General features: G+C 32.7%; 1 pseudogene; it reads left to right on the plus strand.

Annotated features, from left to right (window-relative positions):
• The first annotated feature begins 9247 nt into the window (after window positions 1–9247).
• LOC145954661 (uncharacterized) lies at window positions 9248–22433 on the plus strand (annotated as a pseudogene).
• Window positions 22434–23947: the final 1514 nt, after the last annotated feature.

Genomic DNA, 23947 nt, shown 5'->3' on the forward strand with positions numbered 1-23947 from the left:
AAAATTTAATAGATAATTAAGGTTTGTATCTTTTACACCATTAAGGTATAATGTCATATATAGTATGTTTATTAGAAACGATTTTGGAATGAGGTTTATCATGTCAAAAAGAAAAACACGAAAGCAAAAAATCTTAAAAAAATCACGTCAATTAATCATGGTTAGGACTCATATATAGAACTCAGCTAGAAATGGAGTAAAATCTAGAGGACTTAACCACTGTGGAAGTTTGCAAAATCTTATGTGATACATAATAAAAGCAATTCATACATTTATCTTTCTTTTAAAATATGTTTGTCCAAATTGTGTTTGCACTCTCAAATCCGAACCTTTCCCCAAAGAGAAACAATTGACGAATGATTTTTGTAGGAACTGTACGAGGAAGACCGTTTCCTAACCCTCTCATTTTCATTTTATTTTTCTTTACTTTGTTGGAATTCTAACTCCCATTTCATAATTACATTAATTATCGGTGTGTGAAAAGAAAAATCATGAGATAATTAGAATTATCAAGTATTTTTTATTTCAGTTAACTACTACATAATATATATCTAAAATTTTCAATCTATGAGCCAAAATTAATAACACTTTATTATATGTTATGTAAATACATTTAGAATCATTGAGGACATGGATTAACTAATATTGTATGGTTGTGGATTAATGTATTATTGTTTTAATTTAACCGGTAATAATCTTGAATTTGAATCATTTGAGTGTTTTTGCTACCTATAATAATTTCATAGACTAATTTAATATGATAGCTTGCGATAAAAGATGTATGTAGCATAGAAAGAGAAAAGAAATTCAGATACATGCACATGCACTAACTAGCTAGATTCGACAATAATTTATATGGATAAAGTGATTTCAAGCTTATCTTTGTTTATTATCCCCATATGTTACAAAAAATAAAATAAAACAAAACTGAGTTTCCTGATTTGGTATATATGAAAGAAACCTTTGTTTCCTTTCCATATATAGTGAATGATACACCGAATTGAACTGTGTTATTTCTCTTCATTCTCTTTAGCCACAATGTCTTAAAATCAATGTGTGACACATCTTTATTACTATATTAGTTATTGTTTCTATTTACCACGGCTTATACTAAGTGTCCATTGTTTTAAACTTTTTAGAGTACTCTATTTTGTAGTTTTTCCTTTTCTACGGTCAAAGAACTCGACTAGTACTTAGTTGCGCTTTTTAATTTCCATTAATATTAAATAATAAAGATTTATTTAAATATATTTTATTTAAAAAATAAAAAAAATACTTGTAATTAAAACACGACTAAACATAAATAAGAAATGTACTTAATTACTATGATATAAAATCAAAATAATATATATGTCTCTTATATATTAAGTCAGTCACACATACATGTGATAGGAGGAAAAGTTTAAAAGAAAGAAAATTAAATAACCAAAAGATTTTATAAGATAGAATTAAATATTTATTTTTATTTATTTTTAAATAATAAAATGTTAACACATAGATAATTATTATCTATTAATTAACATCAATTTAGATTTATATAAATATTTTTTTAATTTTATAATTAATAAGAAAAATTTGAACATTTATTTTGTAGTCTTATTTTCTTTTTATAACAAACCAAATACACGACGGAGCCAATAAAAGACAAAGAAAACGACATTCTATATAGGGATGGCAACGGGGCGGGTCGGGTACGGGTTTCATGATACCCGTCTCCGTTCCCGCGACTCAAACCTGTGACACCCTTACTACCCCAACACATATATTGTAATAATATAGATAAACTAAGGAAATCAAATTTTCAAAATAGGTAAAAGGGTTCACATAAAACCTTTAAAAACATTCTTCAATATCCAAAATATTCTGAAAATGAAACTTGGAAAATAAAACATAAGAGGTTACAAAATGTTTTCAAAATAATAGGTTCAACTCCGTATACAAATACAATTCATGTCCTAGAAATTCTCTGCCCCGATGTCACAATATCAGAGCATACCCATAAATCAACTGTTGACACTTTAGATGCCACTCATAGCTGGATCTTCCTCACCTAAAACATCCACAAATTGTACAGTGAGAAAAGAAAACATCTATATATAAAGCACATAAGGAAAATGCAACATATCGTCTCATTATGACTCTATACTTAAAATATTCATAAACATTTCAACATATCATAACTCGATCAATCATACATCATTATCACGTCATAATTCGCAATCACACCAATCATCACAAATCTTGCACTTCACACTATGCCAAGGTCACGTTACCCATTTAACAATCCAAGGTCGTGCTCACCCCCGATATAACACTGTGCCAAGGTCACGATCCCCCTATAGCATATCTAGCCCAGGGTCGTGCTCACCCCCGACATGTTATTCAAGGTCACGATACCCACGTAACAATCCAAGGCCGTGCTCACCCCTGATATAACACTATGCCGAGGTCACATTACCCCTAACCCAGGGTCGTGCTCACCCCCGACATGTTAACCAAGGTCACGATACCCATGTAACAATCCCGGGCCGTGCTCACCCCTGGTCATAGGTGTGAAGAACCACAATCACATCACAATCCACACAATTCTTACAATTAACTATGTCAAGGCCACGCCACAACTGACATAAGTGATACGTGTTAATTGTCTCACTCATCCCACATCATGCCAGGGTCACGCCCTCCCTGTAACATCACTTACCCAGGGGCCGTTCCATCCCTAGTCATTGATGTGAGGAACCTCAATCATAATCATATTCACATTCATCACATCTCATCTTATAGCTCAATAACATATCACATACACACCACGGATAAGTCCAACAAAATAAGGGTTTCATACACCTCAAGCAATTCACATATAAATCATCAATTCTTATCAATTGATATAACAATAATATTCATAAATTAATATAATACTCAACAAAATTACCAATTTAATATAATTTCAACATAAACAGTAAAATTCCCAATTGTTCCAAAACCTAGCTCACAGGCACTTTTCTACAATTTCGTTCTCTCTCCCAGATCATCATTCTTACAAATTATTAGTGTTGAGTGTCTTTTATGCATGATTTGCACTCAACTTTTTGGTACTCTTTTTGGTAATTGTAGATATTAAATATGTTATTTTACCCCCTTTATTTAAAGAATCAAGTTATACTAAAAGAGTAGAGGAGTAGTAGCAAAATCTTAAGGAATTTCCTTATTTTTTGCAGGTTTTTTAGGAAGGCAGAGATCCACAGCCATAGCTGTGGATCTGGAGCTCGAGCTGTGGAAATCTGGGGAGAAATTGTGAAGGTCAGAAACTTGCAGCTATAGCTGTGGTTCTGCAGCTATAGCTGTGGAAATCTGGAATGCTCATTTTTGGTTCCAGAGACTTGAAGCTATAGCTGTGGATCTGGAGCTCGAGCTGTGGAAATCTGAAATGCAAACTTGAAGCTCCAGAGAGTTGAAGCTAAAGCTGTGGACTCTCAGCTAAAGCCATGGAAGCACCCAGGACCCAACACCAACTCCAGAGATCCACAGCCATAGCTGTGGCTTCACCGCTTGAGCGTTGGAGGTTCCTTAAGTTTGAAGGAGTTGCCACAGCTATAGCTGTGAAACCACAGCTGCAGCCTTGGAGGTTTCTTCACCCTGAAGGACTCTCCATAGCTATAGCCGTGGATCTGCAGCTGCAGCCGTGGATATAAAAGTTACTTTTTGGCCTTGTTTTGAAGCCAATATAAAAGGGGAAAAACGGATAATACGGAGCACGAATTTAACAGAGAAAAACAGGGGAAAAGCTTGGGAAGAAGGAAGAACGAAGGAAGAACAGAGACTTGGAAGCTGGATCCTTTGGGAACGAAGATCAACTCCATTTCTTCATCCTTTGCTTTGTAATTTCTTCTTTTCACTCTTTGATTCTGTAATGGCCATGGGTGGCTAAACTTCTTAAGGATTGGTTAGATGTAACTACTAACTCCTCTTCTTCTTAAATATATGCATTTTGATCTCATTATTTGTGTAATGATTCTTCGCTTAACGCTTATATCGGCTTGATCAACCGTTGTATGATTTTTGGCTTTTGAATCCAGTTGGAAAATGCTTTCGAAAACCCGAACTGAATCTTGCACCTAATCACCTCTTGTTCTAGGAATAGACTTGATTTGGTTAGTCACATTGTTCAAGTTATTGTTCTTAATGCGAAGTGTTAGACTCAAAACATTGAGGAATCATGTTTTGAGCTTAATGACTTTAGGATTCAACCTTGAGGAATTTTGTTGGATTATTTAATGAACGTGGAAATAATGAAATTAGAATTGCATTTATGCTAAGAAGATCTATGAGTTAGCAAGTGCATCTGAGCCAATCCTTGTTTCTTAATCATTGTCTTTACTACATTTGCCTTATTGTGTTGTTTGAATCTGTTTTCACTCAATTGAATTTTTAAACTCATTCTCTTTTAAATCATTTGAGCGAGAGTTACTACACACGCAAATCCCTGAGGACGATCTTTAAATACTACTTCGAAACTTGGTTCACTTGCCAAGTGATAGGTTTGCGAAAATCTTCATCAATTAGCACATTTATAATCCTCAACACATACTGAATCTAATGAGATCATCAATTCCCCAAACGGAAATCATCCAATTTTCACAACCTAACTTACAGACACTTTTCTATAATTTCGTTCTCTCTCCCAGAGCATCATTTTTACCAATTAATCATATATCCATATTCCTAAATACATACAGAATCAAATAAGACCAATAATCATTCAAACAGAAATAATTATAAAATTACTCATAATCCTAAGGATTCTTCCTCTACCCAATTCCCTCATGTAACTCTACATATAAATAATTCCTTTTTCCCCCGTACCTGGATAAACAGCAGTTGAACTAAAACAGGGATCTCTTGGTTTCCTCCTCTAAGTGCCCCTTGGTCTTCAGAGAGAAGAATAGGGAAAGAAGAGAGAACAGAAGATAATAGGAAGAGAGAATGAGAGATGTGTGAAAATGACAGGTGAGGGGCGCTATTTATAGGATTTCAGGCTCACCTACCGGAACGGCCCGTTCCAAAAGTGGAACGCCCGTTCTGGACCCTTCAAACCTACGCAAATTTCTCAACTGGAACGGCCCGTTCTAAAACCGGAACGACCCGTTCTCAAACTCTGCAGAACGGCCCGTTCTACCTCCAGAACGGCCCGTTCTCCAAACTAGAACGACCCATTCTCCAAACCAGAACGGCCCGTTCTCCAATTGGAACGGCCCGTTCTCCCACTTCATTTTCTAAGCATTTTCTTATTTCGGAACGGCCCGTTTCACTTTTGAAACGGCCCGTTCCGGGCAACGAATTGGGCCCTTGGCCCAACGAAAAATTGGGCTGTTATAAAACCCATCCTCGTACCCGTCGGGTATGTAATTTTCGTCCCTATCTCCGTCCCCGTCGGGTATCGGGTATACCGATACCCGTACCTGTACCCGTAAAAAATTACTCCCTCCGTTTTTTTTTCATAGTCGTTTAAGGTTTTGCACGAGACTTAAGGAAATTATTGATATTTTAGTTTTCAAAAATATTTATTACTTACTTTTCTATTTTACCCTTTATTTATTTTTGCATTTTTGAGACTGTTGAACTGCAATCTACTCTATTAATTATTAATGCATTGATTACACATGAACTATAACCTACTGTATTTAATTATACCTATCCATGAATTAATGGTTATATTGTTTTTTTATAGTATTTTGTTGGGAACATATTACTCTTATAAATGCACATTAACTTTATATGGGTAGTTGGAGAAAAAATAGGTAGACATTAAAAATAAATACACACATTATTCAGTAAATATGTATTAATTATCAAGGGTAAAAATGGAGAAAAAAAATTAATAAGTCATTAATTTTAGTAAAATGACAATGAAAAAAAAATAACAAATTCTGACAAAACAACTATGAAAAAAAAACGGAGGGAGTATTATTTATCTTTTACAAAAAATATATAATATTTTTAAATTATTTCTTCATTATATTATAATTATAATTAAGTTGTTTGGTTTATTTATATTCTCTCGAATCAACGTTTTTGTCGACAAATTGAATTGAAAACTATAAGGGTGAATGTGTGGGCTATAAAGAAGCATTTGCATTCCAGGATTTATGCATGAAAGGAGACCAATATTTGTGTTCTATTAAGGAGAAGATCAGTAAAAAAATTCAAAACAGGAGAGGTTTAGGCTTGCAGTTTATTTTATATATATATAATATATAAAGAAAGATCCATTTATTTCAAGAGTAAGTTTACTTAAATTTACTTTGTTCAATATAAAAAAATATATATATATATAAACTAACACCTATTATTTATTAAAAAAATATCTATTATAAAGACTTTGAAGTAAAGTGTGAGTATATATATTGTATGTATATATATTAATAGATATTATATAATGTATATACATTATATTAATAGATGTTATTATATTTGTAAATAATAACAAATTGTTAGATTTGTTAAGTAAAACTTTATTTGACAAATTTGATGATCATGTTATCAATAATTTTTATTTTTATTTTGTATATATACAATATATATACACTACATTTTGCTTGGAAGTATATGGAATGGAGTATGAGGTGTCAATTTATATATGTATATATGCATAAGGAAAAAATAAACTTTCAAAAAAGTATTTTCTAAAAGAAAAAATATAATTATGAAAGATATATAAATTTATTTCTTTCAAAAAATACTTTTTCGAAGTATGTTTTAGCATCCCAAAATTCACGAGTAAAAATATATTTTTGAAAAGTACTTTTCAAAATATAAAAAAAAAAAAATTGGAAGATAAATAAATTTATTCTTTTCACAAAGTACTTTCTGGAAGTGTTTTTAGCACCCAAAATTCACTACTAAAAATATACTTGTAGAAAGTACTTTTTAAAAGATAAAAAATATACTTTTGGAAACAATACTTTTCGGAATTATATTTTAAGAATTAGAAAGCACAATTTAGGAATGATAATATTAAAAATTATGTTGCTTATAATCAATAATTAGTTGTAAAATTAGCATCTCATACTTTTGGAAACGATGTTTTCATAAAATTCATAGCCTTATATGATTCTAATATATGCAATATTAAAAATATAGTGAATAATTAATGTTTAAAAAATGTTAAAATTATGAGTGAAAAAGTAGGGTTTAAAAAAAATAAGGATGAATCACTAGAGGTGTTAATTGTTGGACAAAAAAATCAATAAAAAAAAAAACAATGACATACGAAGAGTGATTAGCAAGGTATAGAATAAGAAAGAAAAGGAGTGGAGGAAGAGGATGTAAAAGATAGTTTTAGAAAATAAAATTATGTGTATTTAAGAAAATTTTTTAAAAAAATTGAGACGAGAGATATTTCTCTTCCAATATTTTTTTGTTAGTTTTTTTATTCTAAAATTCAAGTGTAATAATTATTGTGACTTTTTTCTATTAACATATTTAGTATATGTAATAAATAAAAGGTAAATAAATAATTTATTCTCTTTTTATATTAAAAAAATGGTTAAAATTTGATAACGTGACAATCGTTTTTAGTTTTAATATGAAAAAACACATATATTTTATGTTAATCACATGTATCATCTTATAAATTGAACCACTATCATCAATCTAGTAGTGAGAGTTAAAATAGTATATACAAGATTTTAAATGTAAATCATGGTGCCAACATTGTAATTTTAATAGATAAAATTGAAATAATCCAACCCATTTTGTTAGCCACATGATTTTATGATTAAATAATGCACATTCATTTATTTTTATTGGACACATATTTATGATATAGTTTTATTAGATTGGACTAAAAAAGGTTCGTATTTAATTTAGACTCCAAATCTATAACTCAAATCTTATAATTATCAGTGAATTTAGATCAACTTAACAAGTCTGACTTATTTTATCGACTCTATTATTATGATTTTATCATAAAAAATAAATTAAAGAAAGAAACATATTTATAAAATTACTTTTAGTCTTGGCTTTTAAGTTATGTAAATTGTTTTGGTATATATATATATACATTATGAATAAATTAATTTGAATAAAAGCTTATAACATAATTACAAATATTTTATAATTCCTACCCTGCTACAGATCTATGTTGGTTTACAAGCAACTGATGGTGATCTATCAGAAACGCATAAAGCTTGCGGCAATTGGCTGTATGCTGTTTTCCATTTATAAATGCTTATAGCTAGTTAGATAATTCTTTTTCAAATAAACTCCTTAAAAGAAAATTTTCAGCATTTTTTTAAGTAATTTTTTTTTTTGGAAAATAATTTAAAAGGAGATATCAACTAATTGTTTTAACTTTTACCATCGAGTTTTTGTCAGTTAATTTTTGGGTCTCTCTTGGGCCAATATGTTTTGATGCGACGGGCTTGTGGAAGTATGTGAGTATGTGAGGAATATGGACCTTGTTGGTGTGTCTTTGAAGTTTGAAAGAGCATCATTTAGTAATATACATGTTGAGAAATATCTATTAAATGAACTGAAAACCGTAACGAAAGACAAACCAAAATTGGGCCATTTTACAAAACCCATTTGTCAATAAATTCAAAATATTATGGGCCCATACCTCTTTTGGTATGATTAACCAGTGAAGTGAGTCAACGAGGGTAGACCAATTGAAGTTAAAGCTCCTTCACATTTGCACTTCCCTCCCATTGGTACATCACAAAGGAAATAACTTATCAATGTTTTAATGGTGTAAGAAATAAGTAGTATATAATTATGTACATTATTGTAAAATTTTTTAGTTTAATATGCGATGTAATGATAAGCTAATTATAAGTAAACAAGTTCACAAAATCTTTTTTTCTTTTTATGTATGTTATTATTAATAATATATTGGTGATATCACTCTATAAATATCATATAAATATATATAATATTATATTTAATAATATATATGATTTGGAGGATGGGAGTTGCAATTGTAGTTACAAAATACCCTTATCGGTTTTGTACAATGGTAATTTCCTTTGATTAACATTCTTTATTTTATTGTATTTCCTTTTATGCATTCTTTTTACTTAAATGATTACATTAATTATTACATCAACCTTTTTTTAACAACCAGGATCAGAAGATTCTACAAAACATGTTGCAACAAATAGTAACATGAAAAAACTACAATGCAATTTCTTCACAAGTAATTAGTACTTGCGTTACAGTTAATCTTAAAAAAATCATTAGACAACCAATGTCAGTCATCAACTCTCTACATATAAAAACATTGAATTTTGATGACCAGGTTCGTATCTTCTAATGTCAATGTAAAAATAGAGTTTCTAATCTTTTATTTTATATAAGTCCATATTTCTTAAGAGACAGACAATGTTTAAGTTACATATGTTTTAATAATTATATGAATTTTTGGTATTTAGATATCAGATATTCAATCAGAACAAGAAGTACACGACTCTTTCTCTGACTCTTATGCAAAAGCTGAAATTGAAGATAACACTTTAACTGACTACATCCTACATATTAGCATTTATTTAAAAGTAATTTGTTCTTTGATATCTTATAATTTCCTCACAGAATGTGTTAATTATGGAAAACCATCAATTGAATGCCAATATTGCCAAGCTCAACTATGGTATGAAGAAAGAGCAGAAAAATCAAAGATAATGATAAAAGTGAAATTCTCTTTATGTTGTCAAAAAGGAAAGGTTCAATTACCATTTCTAGATAAACCTCCAAAATTGCTTCTTTCCTTAATGGATGGAACAGATAAAAGAAGCAGTCATTTTAGGGAAAACATTAGAACATACAATATTATGTTTTCTTTTACTTCAATTGGTGGTAAAGTCAACATGTCAATCAATGATGGAGGTGGTCTTCCTCAATTTATCCTTAGTGGTCAAAACTAACATAGAATTGGAAGTTTGTTGCCAGAGCCAAAAAGTAAACCCAAATTTGCACAATTGTATATTTATGATACCAAAAATGAAGTTCAAAATAGAATTAGTCACTTCGGGTACGGATTCTAAAACTTACTCACTTCAACCTATTTCTTTTTGGTATTTTAAATAATTCTTCTTTGTGCTTTACAGGGGAAAAAATGACCAGCTCTTTGATATATCTCTGGTGGAAGATTTAACAACTATGGTTGATGGATTCAATTTACTTGCTAAAAAATTCAGAATGGTTAGAGACTTTTTAAACACAAATACTACAACTAATTGTTGTTTAAGGTTATTTTGACATCAAAGTAAAGATCCAAGAGTCTATAATATACCAGATGCAGATGAGGTTGCAGCGTTGATTGTAGGTGACTTAGATATTATGGACGTTGGGAGGGATATTTTTATAAAGAAGATTATAGGTGAATTACAAAGACTACATAAAACACACACATCTTTCATCCCCTTACAATATCTGCTCATTTTTCCATATGGAAAAGATGGTTTTAAGGAAGATATACCAATAAGAGATCCACAAAATGGTTGTCATAGTCGTAACAGAGTTTGAGTGACTTTTAGAGAGTGGATTGCATTTAGAATTCAAGAAAGACAAATAGAATATAGAAATATTATCAATGCACGTAGACTTTTTAAACAATTTGTTGTGGATACATACACTATGGTTGAGTCTCAAAGGTTGTCATTTATTAGATTCAATCAAAAGGCCATAAGATCTAATGTACTTAATGGTTTGCAAGAAGCGGTTAAACGAGGTGAAACAGATCTGATGGAGTGTAGCTTAGTTCCATACACGCCCTTGATCTTGGTTCAACAAGGAGACTCCAAAATGGTGGTGATGTTGGCGGAAGCACAAAGAGATGATGGTGAAGATGGTTTGCTCAAGGTAGTATCATCCAAGTGTAGGATGAGACCTAAGTAGGGTTTTGCTTTTATGGTGGAGATGGGAGGAGGTTAGCCAAAGGCAACCTAGAACTATGGAAAGGTTGATGTTTAGGGTGGTTGAAGGTGGCGCACAAGGTGAAGGGAAGGTGTTTGGTGGAGGTGATGCTCCTTTTGGCTAGCTCACTTCACTAAGGTGGTGAAGGCCAACTAAGGAAGGCCAAGCTCACTCACTCACGGTGGTTTAGGGAGGAGGAGAAGGGAGGGGCCGTGGAGTTCCTAAGACTAAGGAGAATGACAATGAGGCAAGAATGCACACTCAATATCACTATAATCCAAAGTGTCTACAAGGAGCTAGACTAGGGGAATATATAGGAAGGCTTGCATTTAGGGTTGCATTTAGGGTGAGTGGCCGAATTTCACTAGGGAGAAATGCACCCTAAATGAAATGCCAAATGCAACCCTAGATGCTACTTGGTGGCCAAGTTTGGCATCTTTAAGGGTTTAGGTTGGCTACAACAAGGTGCATGATAAGTCCATGCATCCTTGGCCCTCCAATTGGGCCTAAGCCTACCTAACACCAACAAAAATGACCAAACAACACCACTAAGTGTGCGTCACCTCCTTAATGGATGCACCCTAGCCCAATTAAAATCCTAAGCATCTAAATTACCCCAAAATACAAGGGCAAAAATGGGAAATACAAAGAAATAAATCCTAGGACTAAAATACCCCAAAATACAAGGGTAAAAATGGAAAGCAAATTAATACTAGACTACTCTAATTATAAACCATGTGATGGGCTCCACATGAAGTGTCAAGGATGGTCCTCCATCATACCCTCCTTCTTGAGAAGGATTTGACCACAAATCTTCAAGCTCTTCCAATCCATTGATCCTGCAAAAGATGTAACCACAATTAGGGAAGTAAAATACTAAAACTTAACTATGCAATCCTTAAGCACACAATTTGTTGAATGAAAGCACTAGGGGAAAGGAGAGAGCCAAAGAGGCTTCACCTATTAAAATTATTGGCCCCATGCAATTCATTTACCAAATTATCTAACTTAGGGATTGGGTGCCTTTTATACAATGATGGCTTTCTAAAATGGTGCACATCCTCTATTGCCATCTTTCCTTGGCACCAAAGAAAAGAGGATGGCACAAGGGTTAAGGTTCACTTGAACCTAGCCCTTTTTCTTCAAAGGAAAAATTCTTTTTTTCTTTTCTTTTCTTTTTGTTTTTGTTTTTGCTTTTCTCTTCATCATCTTTCTTAGCCTTTAGTTTGAGTTGGTCCTCATTCACTTGAGAGGGTGATAGAGGACACCACACAAACTTCTTACCTAAGTGTTGGAAACTTATTTTATTGGTGAGGCCATCATGGATTATGTGCTTGTCAAATTGCCATGGCCTCCCAAGCAAGACATGACTAACCTCTAATGGCACTATATCACACAAAACATTTTCTTTATAGTTGCCAATAGAGATTGGTATGCTTGCTTGTTGGTTAACTACAACACCTCTATCCTCATTGATCCATTGCATTTTGTAAGGTTTAGGATGAGGTTTTGTAGTCAAGGCTAACTTATCAACCAATCTAGTACTACAACAATTTGAAGTAGACCCACTATCGACAATGAGAGAACAAGTACTTTCTAAGACATTGCATTTTGTTTGAAACAAGTTCTCTCTTTGGGATTGGTCAATTTCACTAGATTGATTGTTAAGGAGCCTTCTAACCAACAATAGGTCTCCTTCACAAGGTAAGATTTCTTCCTCGGATTCTAAAACTTCTTCTTCATCTCTTGAAGATGAGGAAGTAGCTTCATCAAGGCTACTATAGTGATCTTGGCCTTTCAAAAGCATGGTTTTCTTGGTGGGACATTGTGAAGCAATGTGCCCACGGCCAAGACACTTGAAACACTTGATGTCACTTGTTTTAGTGTCTTTGGAAGATGCCTTAAAAGATGAATTTTCTTTTTCTTCTTTTTTTTCTTTTTCTTCTTTGGGATAAGGTAGGGAAGAGTGGCCCTCCTTTTTAAAATTCTTGGAATAAGAGGGAGTGGAGTCTTTTCGAAAAGTTTTTCTTGTAAGTTGATGCTCCACTCTTGAACAAAGTTGAACTAGTTCATTTAAATCCCTATAAGGTAAAAGTTCAACTTTGTCTCTTATCTCAAGATTAAGACCACTTTGAAATCTAGAGATTGTGGTCCTCTCTTCCTCCCTAATCCCAGCCCTCATCATTAGCAACTCCATAGATTGCCTATATTCTTCCACACTAGAGGACCCTTGTTTCAATCTTTGTAGCTTGTCCATAAGCTCTCGGTCATAGTATGGAGGAATATGCCTCCTTCTTAAGGCACTACGGAGCTCATTCCAATATTGGATTGGGGGCTCATGATTTATTCTCCTTTCTTTTTCTAAGGAGGTCCACCAATACATAGCATGCCCTTGGAAGCTAAGGGTTGCTAGAGAAACCTTCCTATCTTCACTTATTCCATGGCAAGAGAAAAGTTGTTCAACTTTCATTTCCCAATCTAGATAATTTTCAACATTATCTTTGCCATGAAATGGGGGAAGAGTGATGTTAGGTTCCCTATTGGAAGACTCCCTATGTCTATGATGCCTTGGGGGTCTTTGATAGTAACCATCATTGTGATGGCTACTAATGAAGGTATCACTTAGAGGTTGGGTGTGATGCCCTTCCTCCTCATGATCACTTGCATACATATGCCCCTTACCTCTTGAGGGTTGAGGAGAAGTGACTTTTGGTCTTGAACCACTAGCCTCTCCTCCCACAACTAATCTTTCTAACAATCTTTTTATTTCCTCATTATTCTTTTCCAATTCTTTTTCTTTTCTTCTTATTTCTTCTTCTCTCTTTATATTTTCTTCTTCTTTTCTCCTTAGGTACTCTTTGAGTTGCCTAAGTTCATCCCTAACACTAGACCTAGAACTATGTGAATTATGACCATGTACACTAGAATGTTCACTCATCTTTGATCAAAAAGGTTTTCACAAAATTTCACGAAGAGTTAAAAAGGTTTTCACAAAGATTGAGTGAGAAAAGATTTTCACAAAAAAAAATTTTTAAAGGTGCAAGATTAGTATAAAAGGCCTATGTGTACAAATTGAACCTTCAAGGGAAGGTGGACTACTAAGAATCACTTAAAAACCAAGCCCTTTTCAAGTAAAAATCACTAAGCCCTTTTTACCTTTCTTACAAAACAATTTTTTGACACTACCAAGTGTGTGTGTGCACGCACCCCTAGTAGGCAAAGTAAGCCTTCTAAACGTTTTTGGAAAGCAAAGTAAAAACCTAAACAATTATACTAGGAAAGCTAGAAAACATGCAATGGAAAGCAACTTAAAACATACACTAGTCGGGGTCCTAGTGAAGGTTTTCAAATCACCTTCTCTACACGCACTAAAATCCAAGTTGAAGAGGTTTAAAATGGCCAAAATTACAAACCAAATAAAAGAAATTAATGGCCTAAAAACAAGGTGGCCGAATGCAAGAAAAACCAAAGTAAACAAAAATTAGGTCTTCAAAGCTCCTTCTCTTTGGTTCCTTCACAAGTAGCAAACGTGTTAGCACCTCTCCCAAAGTGTTTACTCTCCCTTTTTGGTTTAGTGAAAACCCTTCCTAAGGCTAGGTTGGGTTTTGGTTCACTCCTCCACTCAATCCACCAAAGGATTGCTACTTTGCTAGATAAGTGCTTCACCTACAAGTAAATGAAAGCAACCAAGAGCAAGAGTTCCAAAAAAATAAAACTGAAAAGGCTAATTATGAAAGGCTAAACTCAGATTGAATAAAGTTGAGACAAAACAAAGAGGCCAAAGGAAAGAGAAGCAAAAATTAAGACTCAATCAATAAAAGCTAGCACACAAAGGAATAAACCTAAAATGGCACTAGAATTGGTTTGTGTTTAAGTTTCACTTGCTTAAGTCTTTTTAATGTTTTCGGTTCAGCCAAGGTATAAGTCCCAAAATGTGTCCAAAAATGTCAAATGTCCAGCTCCAAAAGTATAGGTATTGTCCAAGTCCACAAGTCTAGCAACTAGTCCTTTTTGTCCAAGGAAAATTTTTTTGTTTTTTTTTTTTTGTTTGTTCTTTATGTTTTCTTTAGGTCACGGCCTTTCCTTTTTAAAAGTCCTTGGGTCCAGATTTTTTTTAACTTTTTCAGCCCAATTAGTTGCTTAGGTTTTGCACTTGTGGTGGCACAAAAAAAATTAGGTCAAAAATATGTAGCATAGGAGCAAGACAAGTGGCGCATCCTTAGAGGTTCTTTAAGGAATATTTTGAGTGGAATTGGTTTTGTACTATTTAGGTCAAGTTGTTTTAGCACAAAATATCCAGCACCTCTTAGATTCTTTTAGGGTTCTTGGAAAACAAGAAAGCAACTTAGACAAGTGAAAATGCAAGGGTAAAGATGGGCGGTTTTTCTAGCATGTGCAAGAAGGTTCACACATGGAAAATCATGGCAACATAGAACATGCTAGAAGCTATTAGCATGCATGAATGACCTAGATAGGAATTCTATATGACACGCCCACTTAGTGTGTATGTAACATGGTATTTTTTTTTATGTTTTCATGCAAGGTGTTTGGGCACATACATGGAAAATATGTAAGACAAAATATAGGAAGTAAAAATGACAAAACAATAGGTAGATTCAAAAAGAAAAATGCATGAACATGTAATACTCAACCTAGCATAGAAATATGACAACCTAACAATGGAACCTAAAACATGGAAGGTTCAAGGAAAACAAGTATGAACCACACAAAAATATTCGGTCAAGAGAGGAGAAGAAGAGAAATGACCGAATACAAAAATAGAGAACAAAGAAGACTCAAAGGGAAATAAGGAAGGAAAACATTTACCCTTGAAGAACCATGGCTCTAGATACCACTTGATGGAGTGTAGCTTAGTTCCATACACGCCCTTGATCTTGGTTCAACAAGGAGACTCCAAAATGGTGGTGATGTTGGCGGAAGCACAAAGAGATGATGGTGAAGATGGTTTGCTCAAGGTAGTATCATCCAAGTGTAGGATGAGACCTAAGTAGGGTTTTGCTTTTATGGTGGAGATGGGAGGAGGTTAGCCAAAGGCAACCTAGAACTATGGAAAGGTTGATGTTTAGGGTGGTTGAAGGTGGCGCACAAGGTGAAGGGAAGGTGTTTGGTGGAGGTGATGCTCCTTTTGGCTAGCTCACTTCACTAAGGTGGTGAAGGCCAACTAAGGAAGGCCAAGCTCACTCACTCACGGTGGTTTAGGGAGGAGGAGAAGGGAGGGGCCGTGGAGTTCCTAAGACTAAGGAGAATGACAATGAGGCAAGAATGCACACTCAATATCACTATAATCCAAAGTGTCTACAAGGAGCTAGACTAGGGGAATATATAGGAAGGCTTGCATTTAGGGTTGCATTTAGGGTGAGTGGCCGAATTTCACTAGGGAGAAATGCACCCTAAATGAAATGCCAAATGCAACCCTAGATGCTACTTGGTGGCCAAGTTTGGCATCTTTAAGGGTTTAGGTTGGCTACAACAAGGTGCATGATAAGTCCATGCATCCTTGGCCCTCCAATTGGGCCTAAGCCTACCTAACACCAACAAAAATGACCAAACAACACCACTAAGTGTGCGTCACCTCCTTAATGGATGCACCCTAGCCCAATTAAAATCCTAAGCATCTAAATTACCCCAAAATACAAGGGCAAAAATGGGAAATACAAAGAAATAAATCCTAGGACTAAAATACCCCAAAATACAAGGGTAAAAATGGAAAGCAAATTAATACTAGACTACTCTAATTATAAACCATGTGATGGGCTCCACATGAAGTGTCAAGGATGGTCCTCCATCAAGATCCTTCTTCCATTGGTAAGTGTGTGATATTACCTCCATCTTTTACTGGTGGTATGAGATACATGTTTAATAATTGCCAAGATGCAATGGCCATATGTAAAAAGTTTGGGTATCGTGATCTTTTTATCACAATTACATGTAATACAAATTGGAGTGAGATCCACCATTTTGTTACTAAAAAAGGTTTATCAACATCAGATAGACATGATATTGTATGTAGAGTTTTCAAGTTAAATCTAGATGAATTGATGACAGACTTCAAAAAAAGATATACTGGGTAAAGTCAATGCAGGTATGTCATTCTGATCATAATTGTATATAATCTATTTCATTTAAAATGTTGGATCCATCTAATTGACGTATATTTGTAATTAAATAGGGATGTATACTGTTGAGTTCCAAAAAGGAGGACTTCCACATGCTCATATATTGTTGTGGTTAGATGGTGAAAATAAGTTGAGCAATGGAAATGATATTGATAAAGTTATATCAGCTGAGCTTCCTGATCCAAATTTGTACCCCAAATTGGCAAAGACAGTTGCTACTTACACGATGCATGGCCCATGTGGAAGTGCTAATTATAAGTCACCTTGCATGAAGGATAAAAAATGTTCCAAGTAGTATTCTAAAAGATTCCAACAAGAAACTACAATTGACGATGATGGTTATATATTGTATCACCGTAGAGACCATGGTTTTTCAGTGCAAAAAAAGGGTCAATTTGGATAATAGGAGTGTTGTTCCATATAATCTAATGCTTTTGATGAGATATCAAGGAAATATCAACACAAAGTATTGAAAAAAATCAAATTCTATCAAGTATTTGTTCAAATATGTAAACAAAGGACCTGATAGAGATACTATTGAGATCAATAACAAGTTTGAATATTCTGAAGTTGATGAAATACAACGGTATTATGATTGCAAATACATATCATCATGTGAAGCAGTTTGGAGATTATTTGCTTTTGATATTCATGAGAGATGGCCACCTATTCAACGGTTAAATTTTCATCTCCTAAATCAGCAATTAGTGTTTTTTTAAAGATGAGGATAGAATCAACATGGTTGTTGAAAACAACCAGAATCTTAATACAATGTTTTTTAGCTTGGTTTGAGGCCAATAAGACATTTGATGATGGAAAAAATCTGACTTATGGAAAGTTTCCATGCAAATTTGTATTTTTGCATCAAGAAAAAAGATGGAAGCCTAGAAAGCAAGGTTACTCCATTGGTAGACTTACCTACACTCCAGTTGGAACAAGTGAATTATACTACATGAGGATATTACTTACAATACAAAGAGGGTGTGTTAATTATGATAATATAAAGACAGTTGACAAAAAAACATATGACATTTCTAAGAAGCATGTTATGCTTTGGGTTTGTTAATGGATGATAGGGAGTTCATTGGTGCAATTAAAGAGGCAAGTGAACTTGCTTCAGGTAAACAATTGAGAAGGTTATATTTTACAATGTTATACATGAATACAATGTCAAAATCATATGTTTTTTGGGAAGCAACTTGGAAGTTGTCAATATATGATATTTTGTACACAAAGAGAAAGGAATTCAATATACCAGGTATTTAAAATAACTAACATTTTAATTTGTCTGTTATGTCGTAATACATTTATATTTTAAACAAGTTTGTTATTTGCATATTAATCTTTTTTAATATAGTTGTTTCATTGTTGCAGATCTTCAAATTCGTGACAGTGAACTTCAGAATTTATGTCTCATTGAATTGGAGAAGTTATTGATGTCAAACGGAAGGTCCTTAAAAGATTATAATTGTTTCCCAAACATTCACATCTCTAATTTGTTTGCATTCCAAAATAAATTTATTGTGGACCAACTAAACTATGATAAAAAGGAGTTGGCTGAGTTACATGATTCTCTTTTTAAAATGTTGATTGAAGAGCAAACAACAGTTTATAATGACATAGTCAGCTCTATGTTTGCTCAACAAGGTGGGGTTTTTTTTATATGGATTTGGTGGGATTGGAAAAACATTTATTTGGAAAACATTATCTGCTTGCTTATGCTCACAAGGAATCGTTGTGTTAATTGTTGCATCAAGTGGTATTGCTTCTCTACTACTCCCTGGTGGCCGGACAGCTCATTCTACATTTTGTACTCCGCTAGTTGTAAATGAAGAGATAACTTGCAACATACCTCAAGGTAGCCCACATGCAAAGCTTCTCATTGAAACTAATAAACTGATAATATGGGATGAAGCTCCAATGATGAATAAACAGTGTTTTGAGGCTTTTAACCGAACATTAAGGGACCTTATGAGAGTCAAATCCAAAGACAACAAACATAAACCATTTGGTGGAAAAGTTGTTATATTGGGAGGTGATTTTAGACAAATATTGCCAGTTGTTAGAAAAGGGGCAAGACAAGAAGTTGTGAAAGCATCAATAAAATTCATCCCATCTATGGAAAAATTGTAAAGTTCTCAAACTTACTCAAAATATGAGGTTGTAATCAGAAACAACAAGTCATACAGCTCAACAGATCAAAGAATTTGCAGATTGGATACTTCAAATAGGAAATGGTGATATTGATTCAAATGGAATTGGGGAATCTGAAATTCATATGCCTATAGAGTTTTTGATTCCACAATGTGCTTTGGTTGATTTTGTTTATCCAAATATATTACACAATATTGGAGATCCTCGTTTTTTTGAACAACGGGCAATTTTGTCTCCAACCATTGACTCTTTTGAACAAGTTAATGAATTCATGTTGTCTTTAATTCAGGCAATGAAAAAGTTTATTTTAGTTCAGATACACCTTGCCAATCAGATGAAGAAAGTGACATTCAAGGAGAATGGTTTACAATAGAATTTCTAAACCAAATAAAATGTTCTGGAATTCCAAATCTTGATTTGAAATTGAAAATTGGAGTACCTGTGATGCTTTTAAGAAATCTAGATCAATCAAATGGTCTGTGTAATGGAATAAGGTTTTCAAATTAAGGACTTGGGCCAAAATGTGATAACAACTACTGTAATTATAGACACAAATATAAGAGATACTATTTTTATTGCAAGGATGGATTTAGTACCTTTTGATTCTGGATTACCATTCAAGTTTCAAAGACGACAATTTCCTATTTGCTTATGTTTTGTAATGACAATCAACAAAAGTCAAGGAAAATCTCTTTCTAAGGTTGGTATTTCTTCCAAAACCAGTTTTTACTCATGGGCAATTGTATGTGGCTGTATCAAGTGTGAAATCAAAAGATGGACTAAAAATAATGATATTAGATGAGGAGGGAAATGTATGTACTTCAACTAAAAATGTTGTTTACAAGGAAGTCTTTGATAATTTATAGCAAATGTATAACATAAGGTGAAAACTATTTTTTGGTTTCACTGATATATTGGAGTGCAAGTACTAATGCTTCATCTGAAAAATATATAATAGACAAATATATATTAGTGACTTTGTAGGTGTGTACAAATTTATTAGTTGTTCTGTCTTTATTTATGATATTGAGCGCCAAATGTAAAAACAAGATTAGACCAATACGTGTATTGTGTTGTTGGTTTAAAGGCTTGAACAGAGACTTCCAAATCTTGAAAGATGACAAATTGCAACCTTCACCAAATATTGGGTTAATAAATTTCAAAAAACAATACTTGTGCATGTTCCAAAAAATTTAATGGTTATGTACTAAAATTATATTGGGTGTTATAATTAATTCCAACTTTATTAGTTATAATTATTTTTATAGTTTTATTTTTATATAAGTTAAATCTTACGAATATAATAGTTACTATTTTAATTTAGAAATTTAATATTTATTGACATTTATATATGGTATTGAGTCACTTATGGATAATTTTAGAGTAATTGTTATCTATGGTATTAAATTTATGGCTTTGTGGGTGCATATCTAGAACTTTAGCATTGTGTACTGTTACATATCACGTTCGATATATAGCTTTGTGGGTGCATTTGATGAACTTGGTCCTTATGGAAGAAGATGGTATGGTGAAAACATGGCACCTAAGATGTAACAGGTCTTAGTGGTTTGAAATTAGCCGAGCATTAACTGTTAGGATAGTTAAAGACAACACTTACTATCCTAAGCTCAAAGAATTCTGTGTACCACACAAATGCGTGGTTAATGAGCATTATTTCCAAACAATTTTAACAATTAATTAATACTCCTCATCTTTTGGCAAACAGAAGCCTCACTCTATAGAATTTGAAGTATGTTTGGCTTCTTAGCTGCACCTTTGAAGAAAAGCTAATCGGAGCATGTTAGTTAGCAATCTACTACATTTTAGTCACATGATCATCACCTAATCTCCTACTTTGCATAAATAAACCATACTTTATTTAAGTATTATTAGCCCAAATATTGCATAATACTTTATTGGATTAATTATTAGTTAAATAAATATTGTAGTTATCTTTCTGGAATTTCTTACCATTGAAACAAGTTAATCTTATTTCTAACCATTAAATATGCACTAGCATATTATTTATACGCATTCAGTTTGTGGTTCTTTCAAATGACAAATTTCATCTTTACTATTGGTTTGTCTTGCTACTGAGATAGTAAGATGCCAAAGGCCAGAGCTACAAAACATACTTAGGTGTTAGAATTAATTAAAGTTTTATTTCGTGTTGACTTTATTAACCTTATTTTCCTCACAATTGTTGCGATAATATATTACCATTATCACTATCAGAGACATCATAAATATAAGAGACAAGACATGTTTGAATAGTAAACTAAATAGTTTTTGGAATGAAAATATACATTGTGTTTTGTCTTTTAGGAAAAAATTTGTCCAACAATATTTTTTTAGGGTGGCTAATGCTTGAACTAACAAAAGACCTACCATAGACCAACTTCCTAATAACTACATATTGAAGAATAAAAATTAATATAAAGTGATAAAGGAAACCGATGAAATCTTTTTCATCTTTCCTTTTAATTTTTATTTTCCTTTTTGTGTTTGAGTATTACTCCTAACTTTCAATTAGCTAAATAAACATCCTTGATTTTAAAAGGAAAGCTCTTGGAGTCTAACAGTAACTGTAAAAAATATTAAACCGCAATGTAACTATACAATTCAGGATAGCTTTATTTCATTTGTTTTTTATAAACTAAATATTAAAATGGTAGTTTTGTTGCCTCATTTGACAGATAAATATCTTCTATAATTTAGTATAACTTTGTCTTGCAATATATGAACAACTAAGTTTATTGAATCTCATAAGTCAACACCCGTGCAAGTGCACGGGTTAATGCTAGTTAAAAACACATTAGCCGAGACTAAATTGACAATAAAAATAAAATTAATAATTTTAAGGACTAAAATAACATTACACTATATATAAATACTTCTCACTAACTCATCTTCTCCCCTTTGCTCATCCATTACGACAACTCCAAAATATTAAAAATATTCAAACCTAATCTCATCATTTTCAAAGTCGGATAAACTTGTGGCTCATGAGAAACACAATTATCATTTTCAAATCATTTAATTTACTTATATAATTTTTAATAAGTTATATACTAAATTATAAATTATATATTAATTCAAATGATATATAAATTTAATAAATGATTTGATTCATATATATTAAAAATAATAGCTAAATTATTTCAATAAATTGTGTAATTTTAATATTATTATTATAATTTAAATTATTTATTTATTATAGTAATTAAATTATTAATATTTTACTTTTAATTTCAAGGGTGGGGTGAGGGTTCAAATCCTCAAACCCAACCCACTTCTACTAAGTGAAGAAAACTCAAATACTACTTTGGTCAAAGAAACTTTTTCATGACAAAGTCGAGTCAAAATTAGACGAGTAGTCGTGGGTTAAAATTTAATTTTCATGCCTAGGTGGAATAGAGAGAAGAAGATGAGATTACGAGTGAGGAGTAATAGTAATTAGTATGGGGTGGTGATCCCATGATTTTTTTTTAATTATTATATATATATATATATATATATATATATATATATATATATATATATATATGTTTTGTTCATATAGGGCTCAATTTTTTATGGACATATGTCCTAGTTGGCCCGATTAGTGTTTATGTAATTTAATGATTAGGTAGTCAGGCCGCAGCCAAAGTGGTTGATACATGCCATATAACACGTTTGCTAACTGAGTTAGTGGATGGACTTATTTACTACCAAAATTCAATTTAGAGGATTTATTTGTCATTTTCTAATTTCGAAAGCTGATACGAGAGTCACACAATTTGTTAGACGAAAATGATACTTTGTTTATTTTCTATTTTCATTTTTCAAGTGAGGTTGATGTTGAAGATTCATGATTTAATGGGGACATCTGTCACCAAAATATTTGTAAGGCATGTGTGACATGAGAGTGATATTTGGAGTGGAAAGATATGCTAGCTTGTTAATTATGAGGAACTGGTGGTTAAATTTGGATTGAAACGTACGTAAGATGAAATTGGATTATACTAACTAAAAAATAAACAAAAAAATGTTAATTCCCCCCTCCCCCTTTTTTACTTGGCTAATATACAATTATTGGAATCAAAATTGAGCCTGATTTTGTTGATTCAACCATAAATGAGTAATCATTTGGTGAAATAATACCATTCTAATTATTCTGATACCTTTCTCTTTTAGTGATTTTGTTTTCAATTATAACTTATGTTTAGCTAGTTGAATGGTCTTTGTTGTTTTGAACCTATGAGATCAAGGAAAACTACATTACGGATACTATATACTAGTTATCTTCATTAAGTACAAAGGAGAGTGGGTTTATATATACTTTATAGTTTATACTAGCTAGTCTATTTTTCCTATGTGATGAAATTGATGTCTATATCTTTCATTTTTCCAAGATGACTTCCACTACTGGATTTGACCTAAGCAAGGCTTCTCCGGGGTGCTTGGAAATTTTACCTAAACTTTCACGTGCATAGGATCTTTGCCTCACTTTGGTAGGAAAACAGATGTTTAATCCAAAAGGCTTTAAGTCATGACTATACCTTCTATTAACAGAAAGTCTCAACAAAATGTACCAGTATACTCACTTGAGTTTCATCGATTCTTTTTCCAATCTAAGCTAAAACAACTCAATTATATGAAAGTTATGTTGGAATCACCCTATCACCAAAACACAATTTTGTAGGTGACATTGAAAAAGTTGCTCCCTCATTAGGATGGACATATTTCAGGGACGCCTACGAGGT

The sequence above is a fragment of the Cajanus cajan genome, chromosome 2 (assembly GCF_000230855.2).
Source record: "Cajanus cajan strain Asha chromosome 2, NIPB_CcT2T_4, whole genome shotgun sequence".
NCBI classification, from domain to species: Eukaryota; Viridiplantae; Streptophyta; class Magnoliopsida; order Fabales; family Fabaceae; genus Cajanus; species Cajanus cajan.